The following is a 13,355-nucleotide window of genomic DNA, read 5'->3' on the forward strand; positions in this document are numbered from 1 at the left end:
GAGGGCGCGCCCAGGGGGGTAGGCGCGCCCCCACCCTCATGGGCCCCTCATAGCTCCACTAACGTACGTCTTTCGCCTATATATACTCTTATACCCTAGAAACATCAGGGGGAGCCACAAAACCACTTCTCCACCGCCGCAACCTTCTGTACCCGTGAGATCCCATCTTGGGGCCTTTTTCGATGATCTGCCGGAGGGGGAATTGGTCACGGAAGGGCTTCTACATCAACACCATTGCCTCTCCGATGAAGCGTGAGTAGTTTACCACAAACCTTCGGGTCCATAGTTATTAGCTAGATGATTTCTTATCTCTCTTAAATTCTCAATACAAAGTTCTCCTCGTTGTTCTTGGAGATCTATTCGATGTAATACTCTTTTGCGGTGTGTTTGCCAAGATCCAATGAATTATGGACTTATGAACAAGACTATCTATGAATATTATTCGGTTCTTCTCTGAATTCTTATATGCATGATTTGATATCTTTGCAAGTCTCTTCGAATTATCGGTTTAGTTTGGCCTACTAGATTGATCTTTCTTGCTATGGGAGAAGTGCTTAGCTATGGGTTGAATGTTGCGGTGTCCTTTCCCAGTGACAGTAGGGGCAGCAAGGCACGTATTGTATTGTTGCCATCAAGGACAAAAAGATGGGTTTTATATCATATTGCTTGAGTTTATCCCTCTACAGCATGTCATCTTGCTTAATGCATTACTTTGTTCTTATGAACTTAATACTCTAGATGCATGCTGGATAGTGGTCGATGTGTGGAGTAATAGTAGTAGATGCAGAATCGTTTCGGTCTACTTGACATGGACGTGATGCCTGTGTTCATGATCATTGCCTTAGATTTCTTCATAATTTCACCCACCGTAATACATGCTATCTTGAGAGAAGCCACTAGTGAAACCTATGGCCCCGGGTCTCTTTTCCATTATATTGTATCTCTTTGAATCTCGTTTACTATTTTGCATTCTTTACTTTCCAATCTATACAACAAAAATACCAAAAATATTTTCTTTACTATCTCTATTAGATCTCACTTTTGCGAGTGATCGTGAAGAGATTGACAACCCCTTTATCGTGTTTGTTCCAAGGTTCTTGATTGTTTGTGCAGCTACTAGGTGACTTGTGTGTCGTATCCTACTGGATTGATACCTTGGTTCTGAAAACTGAGGGAAATACTTACGCTACTTTGTTGCATCACCCTTTCCTCTTCAAGGGAAAAACCAATGCAAGCTCAAGAGGTAGCAAGAAGGATTTCTGGGGGAGATCTACGTCAAGTCAAGCCGTACCAAGTACCCATCATAAACTCTTCTCCCTCGCATTACATTATTAGCCATTCGCCTCTCGCCCCCACTTCTAAAATAATTTTCGAAAACCTTTGCCTTTTCTTCGCCCCTCTTCCGTTCCTCTCTTTCCGCTTGCTTCTTGTGGATTCATGTGTTAGATTGTTTGTTTTGCCCTCATGGCTAGTCCTCCTATCATTGTTAGTACTCCCGATAAAGAAGTTCTCAATTTTAAACAAAGGGAGGGAGAAAATCTAAAAGATGCTTTTTCTGCTGTTAAAAATACCTCAAATCCTCCTCCTGCCAAATTTGCCAAGTTTATCTATGTTCCTAAGAATAAGGGTGAATCTTCTAGTAAGGAAAATGAGGATCTCAAATCAATAAGTGTTCACCCCAAAATTTTCGATATCATTAAGGAACCTTTTGCCATAAATGAATTTTTGGATTTCTTGTCTAGGAGTTTGATCATTAACAAAACCAAAGAACCTCCTAAGGGTTATGTGTGTTCAATTTAAGAATTGCATGCTGAAGATGGCAATACCTAGATCTATTCTTGTTTTTATGCCTAGCTAGGGTCATTAAACGATAGCGCTTGTTGGGAGGCAACCCAATTTTATTTTTGTTTTTGCTTCTTGCTCCTGTTTATTAATAAATAATTCATCTAGATTCTGTTTAGATGTGGTTTTATGTTTTAATTAGTGTTTGTGCCAAGTAGAACCTTTGGAAAGACTTGGGTGAAGTCTTTGCGATCTTGCTGTAAAAAACAGAAACTTTTGCGCTCACGAGAATAGCTGTAATTTTTTACAGAAGAGTGATTTTAGGTTGATTCTTTTTTCAGATGATTAATAGACAAGTTCCTCACGTCCACCAATTTATTTCAGAATTTCTAGTGTTACATAAGTATTCGGAAGTTACATGTTGCTACAGACTGTTCTGTTTTTTGACAGATTCTGTTTTTCGTGTGTTGTTTGCTTATTTTGATGAATCTATGAGTAGTATCGAGGGGTATGAACCATAGAGAAGTTGGAATAAAGTAGGTTTAAAACCAATATAAATAAAGAATGAGTTCATTACAGTAACTTAAAGTGTTGATTTATTTTCTTATACTAACGGATCTCAAGAGCTTTTCTGTTGAAGTTTTGTGTTGTGAAGTTTCTAGTTTTTGGGTAAAGATTTGATGGATTTTGGAATAAGGAGTGGAAAGAGCCTAAGCTTGGGTATACCCAAGGCACCCCAAGGTAAAATTCAAGTACATACAAAAGCCTAAGCTTGGGGATGCCCCGGAAGGCATCCCCTCTTTCGTCTTCGTCTATCGGTAACTTTACTTGAGGCTATATTTTTATTCACCACATGATATGTGTTTTGCTTGGAGCGTCTTGTATGATTTGATTCTTTGATTTTTAGTTTACCACAATCATCCTTTCTGTAAACACCTTTTGGGAGAGACTCGCATGAATCAGAATTTATTGAAATACTCTATGTGCTTCACTTATATCTTTTGAGCTAGACTATATTGCTCTAGTGCTTCACTTATATCTTTTTAGAGCACGGCGGTGGTTTTATTTTATAGAAATTGTTGATCTCTCATGCTTCACATATATTATTTTTAGAGTCTTTTAGAACAGCATGGTAATTTGCTTTGGTTATAAAATTAGCCCTAATATGATGGGCATCCAAGATGGGTATAATAAAATCTTTCATATGAAGTGCATTGAATACTATGAGAAGTTTGATTCTTTATGATTGTTTTGAGATATGAAGATGGTGATATTAGATTCATGCTAGTAGAGTAGTTGTGAATTTGAGAGATACTTGTGTTAAAGTTTGTGATTCCCATAGCATGCACGTATGGTGAACTGTTATGTGATGAAGTTGGAGCATGATTTATTTATTGATTGTTTTCCTTATGAGTGGTGGTCGGGGACGAGCGATGGTCTTTTCCTACAAATCTATCCCCTTAGGAGCATGTGCGTAGTACTTAGTTTCAATAAATAATAATTTTTTTTCAATAAGTATGTGAGTTCTTTTTGAGTAATGTTGAGTCCATGGATTATATGCACTCTCACCCTTCCACCATTGCTAGCCTCTCTAGTACCACGCAACTTTCGCCGGTACCATACACCCACCATATACCGTCATCAAAACAGCCACCATACCTACCTATTATGGCATTTCCATAGCCATTCTGAGATATATTGCCATGCAACTTTCCACCATTCCGTTTATTATGACACGCTCCACCATTGTCATATTGCCTTGCATGATCATGTAGTTGATATCGTATTTGTGGCAAACCCACCGTTCATAATTTTTTATACATGTCGCTCTTGAATCATTGCACATCCCGGTACACCGCCGGAGGCATTCACATAGAGTCATATTTTGTTCTAACTATTGAGTTGTAATTCTTGAGTTGTAAGTAAATAAAAGTGTGATGATCTTCATTATTAGAGCATTGTCCTAGTGAGGAAAGGATGATGGAGACTATGATTCCCCCACAATTCGGGATGAGACTCTGGACTAAAAAAAGAGGCCATAAAAAAGGCCCAAACAAAAAAATGAGATAAAAAGAGAGAAGGGGCAATGCTACTATCCTTTTACCACACTTGTGCTTCAAAGTAGCACCATGATCTTCATGATATAGAGTCTCCTATGTTGTCACTTTCATATACTAGTGGGAATTTTTCATTATAGAACTTGGCTTGTATATTCCAATGATGGGCTTCCTCATAAGTGCCCTAGGTCTTCATGAGCAAGCAAGTTGGATGCACACCCACTTAATTTCTTTTGTTGAGCTTTCATACACTTGTAGCTCTAGTGCATCTGTTGCATGGCAATCCCTACTCACTCACATTGATATCTATTGTTGGGCATCTCCATAGCCTATTGATACGCCTAGTTGATGTGAGACTATCTTCTCCTTTTTGTCTTCTCCACAACCACCACTCTATGCCACTTATAGTGCTATGTCCATGGCTCACGCTCATGTATTGCGTGAAGATTGAAAAATTTTGAGAACATCAAAAGTATGAAACAACTGCTTGGCTTGTCATCGGGGTTGTGCATGATTAAATATTTTGTGTGATGAAGATAGAGCATAACCAGACTATATGATTTTGTAGGGATAGATTTCTTTGGCCATGTTATTTTGAGAAGACATGATTGCTTTGTTAGTATGCTTGAAGTATTATTGTTTTTATGTCAATATCAAACTTTTGTCTTGAATCTTTCGGCTCTGTAAATTCATGCCATAGTAAAGAAAACTACATTGATAAATATGTTAGGTGGCATTCCACATCAAAAATTCTGTTTTTATCATTTACCAACTTAAGGACGAGCAGGAATTAAGCTTGGGGATGCTTGATATGTCTCCAACATATCTATAATTTTTGATTGTTCCATGCTATTATATTATCTGTTGTGGCTATTTAATGGGCTTTAATATGCTCTTTTATATTTTTTTTGGGACTAACTTATTAACCGAAGGCCCAGTGCCAGTTTCTTTTTACTGTGTGCCTATTTTAGAGTTTTGCAGAAAAGGAATACCAAACGGAGTCCAAATGGAATGAAACCTTCGTGATGATCTATCTTGGACCGAAAGCAAACCAGAAGACTTGGAGTTGAAGTCAGAAACACCTAGAGGTGTCCACGAGGCAGGAGGGCGCGCCTAGGGGGGTAGGCGTGCCCCCACCCTTCATGGGCCCCTCGTAGCTCCACCGACGTACTTCTTTCGCCTATATATACTCTTATACCCTAGAAACATCAGGGGGAGCCACGAAACCACTTTTCCACCGCCGCAACCTTTTGTACCCATGAGATCCCATCTTGGAGCCTTTTCCGGCGATCTGCCGGAGGGGGAATCGATCACGGAAGGGCTTCTACATCAACACCATTGCCTCTCCGATGAAGCGTGTGTAGTTTACCACAGACCTTCAGGTCCATAGTTATTAGCTAGATGACTTCTTCTCTCTCTTTGATTCTCAATACAAAGTTCTCTTCAATGTTCTTGGAGATCTATTCGATGTAATAATCTTTTGTGGTGTGTTTGCCGAGATCCGATGAATTGTGGATTTATGAACAAGATTATCTATGAATATTATTTGGTTCTTCTCTGAATTCTTATATGGTTCATTTGATATCTTTGCAAGTCTCTTCGAATTATTGATTTAGTTTGGCATACTAGATTGATCTTTCTTGCAATGGGAGATCTGCTTAGCTTTCGGTTCAATCTTGCGGTGTCCTTTACCAGTGATAGTAGGGGCAACAAGGCAAGTATTGTATTGTTGCCATCGAGGATAAAAAGATGGGGTTTATATCATATTGCTTGAGTTTATCCCTCTACATCATGTCATCTTGCTTAATGCGTTACTCCGTTCTAATGAACTTAATACTCTAGATGCATGCTGGATAGCGGTCGATGTGTGGAGTAATAGTAGTAGATGCGGAATCGTTTCGGTCTACTTGACACGGACGTGATACCTATGTTCATGATCATTGCCTTAGATTGTTCACCAACCGTAATACATGCTATCTTGAGAGAAGCCACTAGTGAAACCTATGGCCCCGGGTCTCTTTTACATTATATTGCATCTCTTTGAATCTTGTTTACTATTTTGCGTTCTTTACTTTCCAATCTATACAACAAAAATACCAAAAAAAATTACTTTACTATCTCTATTAGATCTCACTTTTGCAAGTGTCCGTGAAGGGATTGACAACCCCTTTATCGCATTGGTTGGAAGGTTCTTGATTGTTTGTGCAGGTACTAGGTGACTTGTGCATCGTCTCCTACTGGATTGATACCTTGGTTCTTAAAACTGAGGGAAATACTTACGCTAATTTGCTGCATCGCCCTTTCCTCTTCAAGGGAAACACCAACGCGAGCTCAAGAGGTAGCAAGAAGGATTTCTGGCGCCGTTGCCGGGGAGATCTACGTCAAGTCAAGCCGTACCAACTACCCATCATAAACTCTTCTCCCTCGCATTACATTATTTGCCATTCGCCTCTCGTTTTCCTCTCCCCCACTTCTAAAACGATTTTCGAAAACCTTTGCCTTTTCTTCGCCCCTCTTCCGTTTGTATCTTTCTGCTTGCTTCTTGTGCGTTCGTGTGTTAGATCGTTTGCTTCGCCCTCATGGCTAGTCCTCATATCATTGTTAGTACTCCCTATAATGAAGTTCTCAATTTTAAACAAAGGGAGGGAGAAAATCTAAAAGATGGTTAGTATAGAATTTGCAATGCTCAAAATAGATCTACCAAGAATCAATCCACTTCTGTTCTTCTTCGTAATTTTTATGTAGGCATTACTCCTTGGAATAGATATGTTCTTGACACCATCACTGGAAGGAATTTTTTGGGAAGCCATACTTTTGATTCTTGTAATGCCATGATAGATTTGTTAGGTCCACCACCTCTTTTTGTCAATGGAACTATTTTAACCTTGGAAAATGTGATGCAAAGGCTTGATATGATTGAAAATAAAATTGCTACTGTTGAGTTAGTTGAAAATTTGGATAAAAAGATCCACAACCAAATTACTCAATATGGATCTAAAGTAGGAGTCACTCTAAAGAATCTTAGGGAAAAAGAACCCATAGTTAATGAAACGATAGGTCAAGATTCTACTAGAATTGATAAACTCGAAGATATTATTACCAACTTGGGTTCCACTTTTTCTGCCGTTAAAAATACCTCAAATCCTCCTCCTGCCAAATTTGCCAAGTTTATCTATGTTCCTAAGAATAAGGGTGAATTTGCTAGTAAGGAAAATGAGGATCTCAAATCAATAAGTGTTCACCCCAATTTTTTCGATATCATTACGGAACCTTTTGCCACAAATGAATTTCTTGATTTCTTGCCTAGGAGTTTGATCACTAAAAAAACCAAAGAACCTCCTAAGGGTTGTGTGTGTTCAGTTGAAGAATTGCATGCCAAAGATGGCAATACCTAGATCTATTCTTGTTTTTATGCCTAGCTAGGGGCGTTAAACGATAGCGTTTGTTGGGAGGCAACCCAATTTTATTTTTGTTGTTTGCTTTTGGCTCCTGTTTAGTAATAGACAATTCATTTCGATTCTGTTTAGATGTGGTTTTATGTTTTAATTAGTGTTTGTGCCAAGTAGAACCTTTGGAAAGACTTGGGTGAAGTCTTTGCGATCTTGCTGTAAAAAACAGAAACTTTTGTGCTCGCGAGAATAGCTGTCATTTTTTACAGAAGAGATCTAGGTATCATTAAGGAACCTTTTGCAGATGGCTTCGGACAGTGCCTCTAGGGCCAAGGATGCGGTCTTGTTTTCGGCACGGAGATCCATGTCTAGGTCGGTTGAGATTGTGCTGATTCCGTTAGGGCCGGGAATTTTGAGCTTCATGTACCCGTAATGGGGTATGGCTTGAAAGCATGAGAAAGTATCTCAGACGAGGATAGCATGATACGCACTATTAAAGGGGATCATGTGGAAGAGTAACTCTTCGGATCTATAGTTCTCAGGTGTGTCGAACACCACATCCAGCTTGATTTTTCCCGAGCAATGTGCTTCTCGACTTGGGATAATACCTCGAAAGGTGGTGTTACTTTGCTTGATGCATGACCTATCCATATGCATCTTGTCGAGCGTGTCCTCATAGATGAGGTTAAGTCCACTACCACCGTCCATGAGCACTTTGGTTAGCCGGAAACCATCTACGATGGGCTTTAACACCAAGGCGGCGGGTACTCGGACGGACCGAGCCTTTGGTTCGTCTTCGGCCATAAACGTTATTGCCGTGTCGTTCCATGGGCTCAGTTTGGTAACTTAATGGACTTCGGCGAGGTCACGTAGCGCCCGTTTGCGCCAGTTGTTAGAGAAAAAAGTCTCGAACACTGTCAGGACGTTAAAATTGCCTTCTCTGGTGAGTATCCTCCTATGGTTGTGGTGAGGATTGACTCCCCACTTTTTGCTATCTGTCGGAGTACCCAGCATGCCTAAAGGCTATAGGTTGGGACTGTGTGTAGAGTAGTATGGATTGGGCAGGGTTTGTCCAATAGTTCGTCAAGAACGGACCTATGTCCCATGAAGGGCTTGTTCTTCCTACCCGCAGCCCGATTGTCGAGAGATCCGCCTGGGTATATTCTTTTAGCCCGACCCACATTCGGCGTCGACGTGGCGGGCTCCAGTTGAGTTTTCTGGGCCCTTCATATGCTTTTGCACAGTACTTTTGTTTTACCTGCGATAACTCGGTGAAGCTCTGTATGCGGTGGCGGTCGAGGGCATTCAATATCCCTTCATCTGCACAGTTATGGTGAAAGACCGAGACTACGTCATCATCCGAACAGTCCTTGATCTTGTTTTTAACAAGCAGGAATCTGGCCCAAAAGTGGTGAACTGTTTCCTGGGGCTGCTGTCGTACATACATCAGGTCATATACATCTGGAGGACCTAAGTTGCTTGGAGACTATAGATTGTGGTGGGTGGATGGATTGAATTTTGAATCCTATCCCACGTCCTTGTTTGGAGCTGGTATGGCTTCCGCAATGACCGGTTCTGGTCCGGCTAAGCGCGAGGGCTCTTGCAGCCATGCTGCTAAGTCAAAGTCCGGCGGGAGTAAAGTCCCTTTCGTAGGGGAAGCATCCGTATCGGGGGATTCAGGGACCCAGACATACTTGGTCCTTAATATGGGGGAGTCGTCGGTGGCCGGTTCCTCGAATATCGCCACGAAGTGGGTGATCGGTGGGTGATTCATTTCCCTCTGGTCAGGCTTGAGCCCGATACGATCATAGTCCGTTGAGACCCCCAGGGCAGCGATGCGGTCTGGCAGTTCATTTAAAGATGAAATATCTGCCGGATCCAGCTTTTCAGAGTAGTTGGGACCAATGCGAGGATGGTGTCCAGCGGCCGTGAGGGGACTTGCTGGCTCGACGGCCGTGCGTGCCTTCATGGTAAAACCGCCGAACCGGAGGGTATGCCCAGGAGCGAGGCACCCTCCGGAAGTGATGTTGTCGTTGATGACCAGGCGAGCCATAGATCGCTTTTGGCAGACAGCACAGTGGAGCTCTCAATGAAAGCACCAATGTCGCTGTCAAAACTGACAGATCTCGGGTAGGGGGCCCAAGCTATGCGTCTAAGGATCAATGGTAACAGGAGGCCAGGGTACACGATGTTTACCCAGGCTCGGTCCCTCTTAATGGAGGTAAAACCCTACTCCTGCTTGATTATGATTATCGAATAGGAAGATTACAAGAGATGATCTTCCTCGAGATCGTGATGGCTCATCCTAGATGGCTAACCTATGAGGATTCGATGATGGTGAAAGTTGGCCTCTACGGTCTAACCCCTCCCGTTTATATACACACCGGAGGGGGTCTACAGATGGTACAAAGTCGGTTTATCAGGGAAATAAACCTCCAGACTCTATTCTTGTCGTCCACGCATTGAGAAGCCCCATCCAGACACGATAGATGATCTTCAACATGATCCTGTGCAGCCCACGCAGCCCGGCCCAAACCCAGGCCGGACATCTGAGGACCCCCGAATCCAGGACTCCCTCAACGACGTCCTTGCATGTTCGTAGTCGGATCATCAAAGTCGACTTCCACCAAAATGATAGCTACCATATCATCAAAAGACGGGACACATTTGTCTCTATCAAACCCTAGTTCATCTCTTGTGTTCAATCTTTGTACCGGACCTTAGATTGGTACCTATGGGTGACTAGTAGTGTTGATTACATCTTTTAGTTGATTACTATATGGTTTATTTGGTGGAAGATTATATGTTCAGATCCATTATTCTATTTAATACCCCTCTGATCTTGAGCATGATTATCATTTGTGAGTAGTTACTTTTGTTCTTGAGGTCATGGGAGAAGTCATGTTGCAAGTAATCATGTGAACTTGATATGTGTTTGATATTTTGATGATATGTATGTTGTGATTCCCTTAGTGGTGTCATGTGAACGTCGACTATATGGCACTTCACCATATTTTGGGCCTAAGGGAATGCATTGCGGAGTAGTTATTAGATGATGGGTTGCTAGAGTTACAGAAGCTTAAACCCTAGTTTATGCACTACTTTGTAAGGGACTGATTTGGATTCAAAAGTTTAATGCTATAGTTAGATTTTATCTTAATACTTTTTTCATAGTTGCGGATGCTTGCGATGGAGTTAATCATAAGTAGGAGGTTTGTTCAAGTAAGAACAACACGTAAGCACTGGTCCACCCACATATCAAATTATCAAAGTAGTGAACACGAATCAAACCAACATGATGAAAGTGACATGGTGAAATTCCCGTGTACCCTCAAGAACGCTTTGCTTATCATAAGAAACCGTTTTGGCCTGTCCTTTGCCACAAAAGGATTGTGCTACCTTGCTGCACTTTATTTACCGTTATCGTTAATTGTCCGTTACAAACTATCTTGCTATCAAACTACCTGTTACCGACAATTTCAGTGCTTGCAGAAAATGCCTTGCTGAAAACCACTTGTCATTTCCTTCTGCTCCTCGTTTGGTTCGATACTCTTACTTATCGAAAGGACTAGGATTGATCCGCTATACTTGTGGGTCATCAGAGACAACCTGAAAGTTTTAAAGGGTCATTTTGTTCTGTTGTGTGATTTTATAATGTTTAAAAACAAAAAAACATAGAGGGGAACCTAAAACTTTTCAAAAAGAAAAGTGAAAGTGAGAAAGTCGAACACCGTTGAAGTGGGGGACGTCCTTGAACTTTGTTCATGCCCATGGAAACTTTGTGAATCTTGATTACATAAACTTTTCAACAAAAATAATTACCCCCTTGTACAAATCCATTGTATTATAAAAAATGTGCCAAGATTTGCCTTTAGGATGATTAGATTGCTTGTTGGTATGTGCGGTGCAAAACCAGAAACTTTGGCTGTAGTACGTGAATTTTTATTTTTTACTGGAACATCAAAAGATTCTGAAACTTTTACATAGTACTGCTATGCAAATTATTTATTTCTTACTTATTTTTAAGAATTTTTAGATTTACAGAAGTATGGTGAATGTTCAGATTTATACAAACCGTCCTGTTTTTCACAGATTCAGTTTTTGATGCATTGTTTTGCTCGTTTTGATGAAACTATCGATTGTATCGGTGGTATAAGCCATGGAGAAGTTATAATACAGTATCTATAATGAAAAAACAAAATATGAATGGGTATGCAACAATACTTAAAGTAGTAATTTGCATTATTATACTAACGGATCTCACGAGTTTTCTGTTGAGTTTTTTGTTGATGAAGTGTTCAAAGATCGAGGAGGTCTCAATATGAGGAGAAGGAGGAGAGGCAAGAGTTCAAGCTTGGGGATGCCCAAGGCACCCCAAGTAAATATCCAAGGAGAATCAAGTGTCTAAGCTTGGGGATTCCCTAGAAGGCATCCCATCTTTCTTCAATAAGTATCAGTATATTTTCGTTTTTGTTTCGTTCATGTAATATGTGTAAATCTTGGAGCATCTTTTCTGTTGAGTTTCCACTTTTGTTTTATGCACCATGCTGGTATGAGATAGTCCATGGTTGATTTATAGAACTAGTGGACCCATTGCGCCAAATGGCGTAGAGACCTGCTGATTTCATGTTAGCAATGAAAAGAAATCCATGGTTTAGTTGATTTAGTTTCGAGCAAGCACATATGGCGACTAATTTAACGAAACATGTAATAAATAAATATAACACGTATATCTGTTTGAACTTCAAATACTACATATCATCGATAACACTATTTAATTAAAATAGAAAGAAATGACACCTACACCATCTCATTATTGGAAGGAGATAACACAAATGCAATATAACTTAATATAACATTGCTATATCTTTTTTATATGCTCATAAGACCTTGTTGTATTCTTAAACACAACCTAGCTATTAATTTATACATGGATGTGACCTTTTCGCACCATTTGCATTTTTAATATGGCTCTAGTTATACGCATGAAACCATGTTTTTGGTGGAAATGACGTGCTACAATCCGGTCGTAAAGTAATAACTGAACCTGTTTGAAAAGTGTGAGCCAAATTTCACCTTGCTCGAATTTCTTTCATTAATTCGACCTACTCTTTTCTCCTTGAAAGAATAGACTAACCTAAGTATTATCAAACAAATTTTCTGAATTTCGTATATGACATCATGCACTAATCTCCCCACTGAAGAAATGCATACATATACTATGTACTACACAAAACCACACACATGCCACTTATAAATACACCGGGAAAAGGAACAGTTCAGTTATAGGACCGAAATTCGTCATACTGGTAACACCAATGGTCTAAAACAGTTCCAGATATGTAACTTGTATAACCTCTGCTGCTTTGTCACAGCCTCAAGGACATGTTCTTCTAGTGCAGAAGTCCTTTTGGGGTCAGCCACAGACAAAACGTGTTTGGCACTGTGTCTAGGGCATGGCGATTTGCCAGAATAGAAAATAGACACATCAAGCGCAAGCAAGCGATCTAAGTATAAATCATTGTTCAATTGCAGTAGTAGTGCAGTTGGAAGGAGACCATCACTGATTTTTGAAGTGTAGTGCATGCATGTATACAGAAATGCAATCAGGGAGAAATGAAGCAATAAATTAGCTGGCAGATCAAATAGATAGCATAATATAGAGCAAATAAATTCAAGTGCAGACCTCGCCTGCAAGTGTTTCGTAACCTACAGCAAGCCTTCCTGAGGAGCAGTCAGTTTGTATCCGACTGGACTATCCTCTAAAGATTTTTAAGGATCGGCTAGAGGTGCTCTTACATCCACTAAACAATTGGCTGAAGTTGACATCCTAAATATTGTGGAATACTCCCTCCGTAAAGAAATATAAGAGTGTTTCGCTCTTATATTTCTTTACATAGGGAGAATAACTTAACTACTCCATAATATAAGCACCACAGCAATGCAGAGTCAGCTGCTACCTTCCACATTGGAAAGAATACACTATGTAACATATACTGAAACTGTTCAACAAAATCATCTTTGCCCACTGGGGGATGACGGTCATTTTTCAGACATCAAAAGAGTGTGCATGTACATCCATACATATTTACAAAAAAAGTAGGAAATATAATACAACAGAGGATAA

Source organism: Triticum aestivum, chromosome 3B (genome assembly GCF_018294505.1).
Source record: "Triticum aestivum cultivar Chinese Spring chromosome 3B, IWGSC CS RefSeq v2.1, whole genome shotgun sequence".
Taxonomy (NCBI): Eukaryota; Viridiplantae; Streptophyta; class Magnoliopsida; order Poales; family Poaceae; genus Triticum; species Triticum aestivum.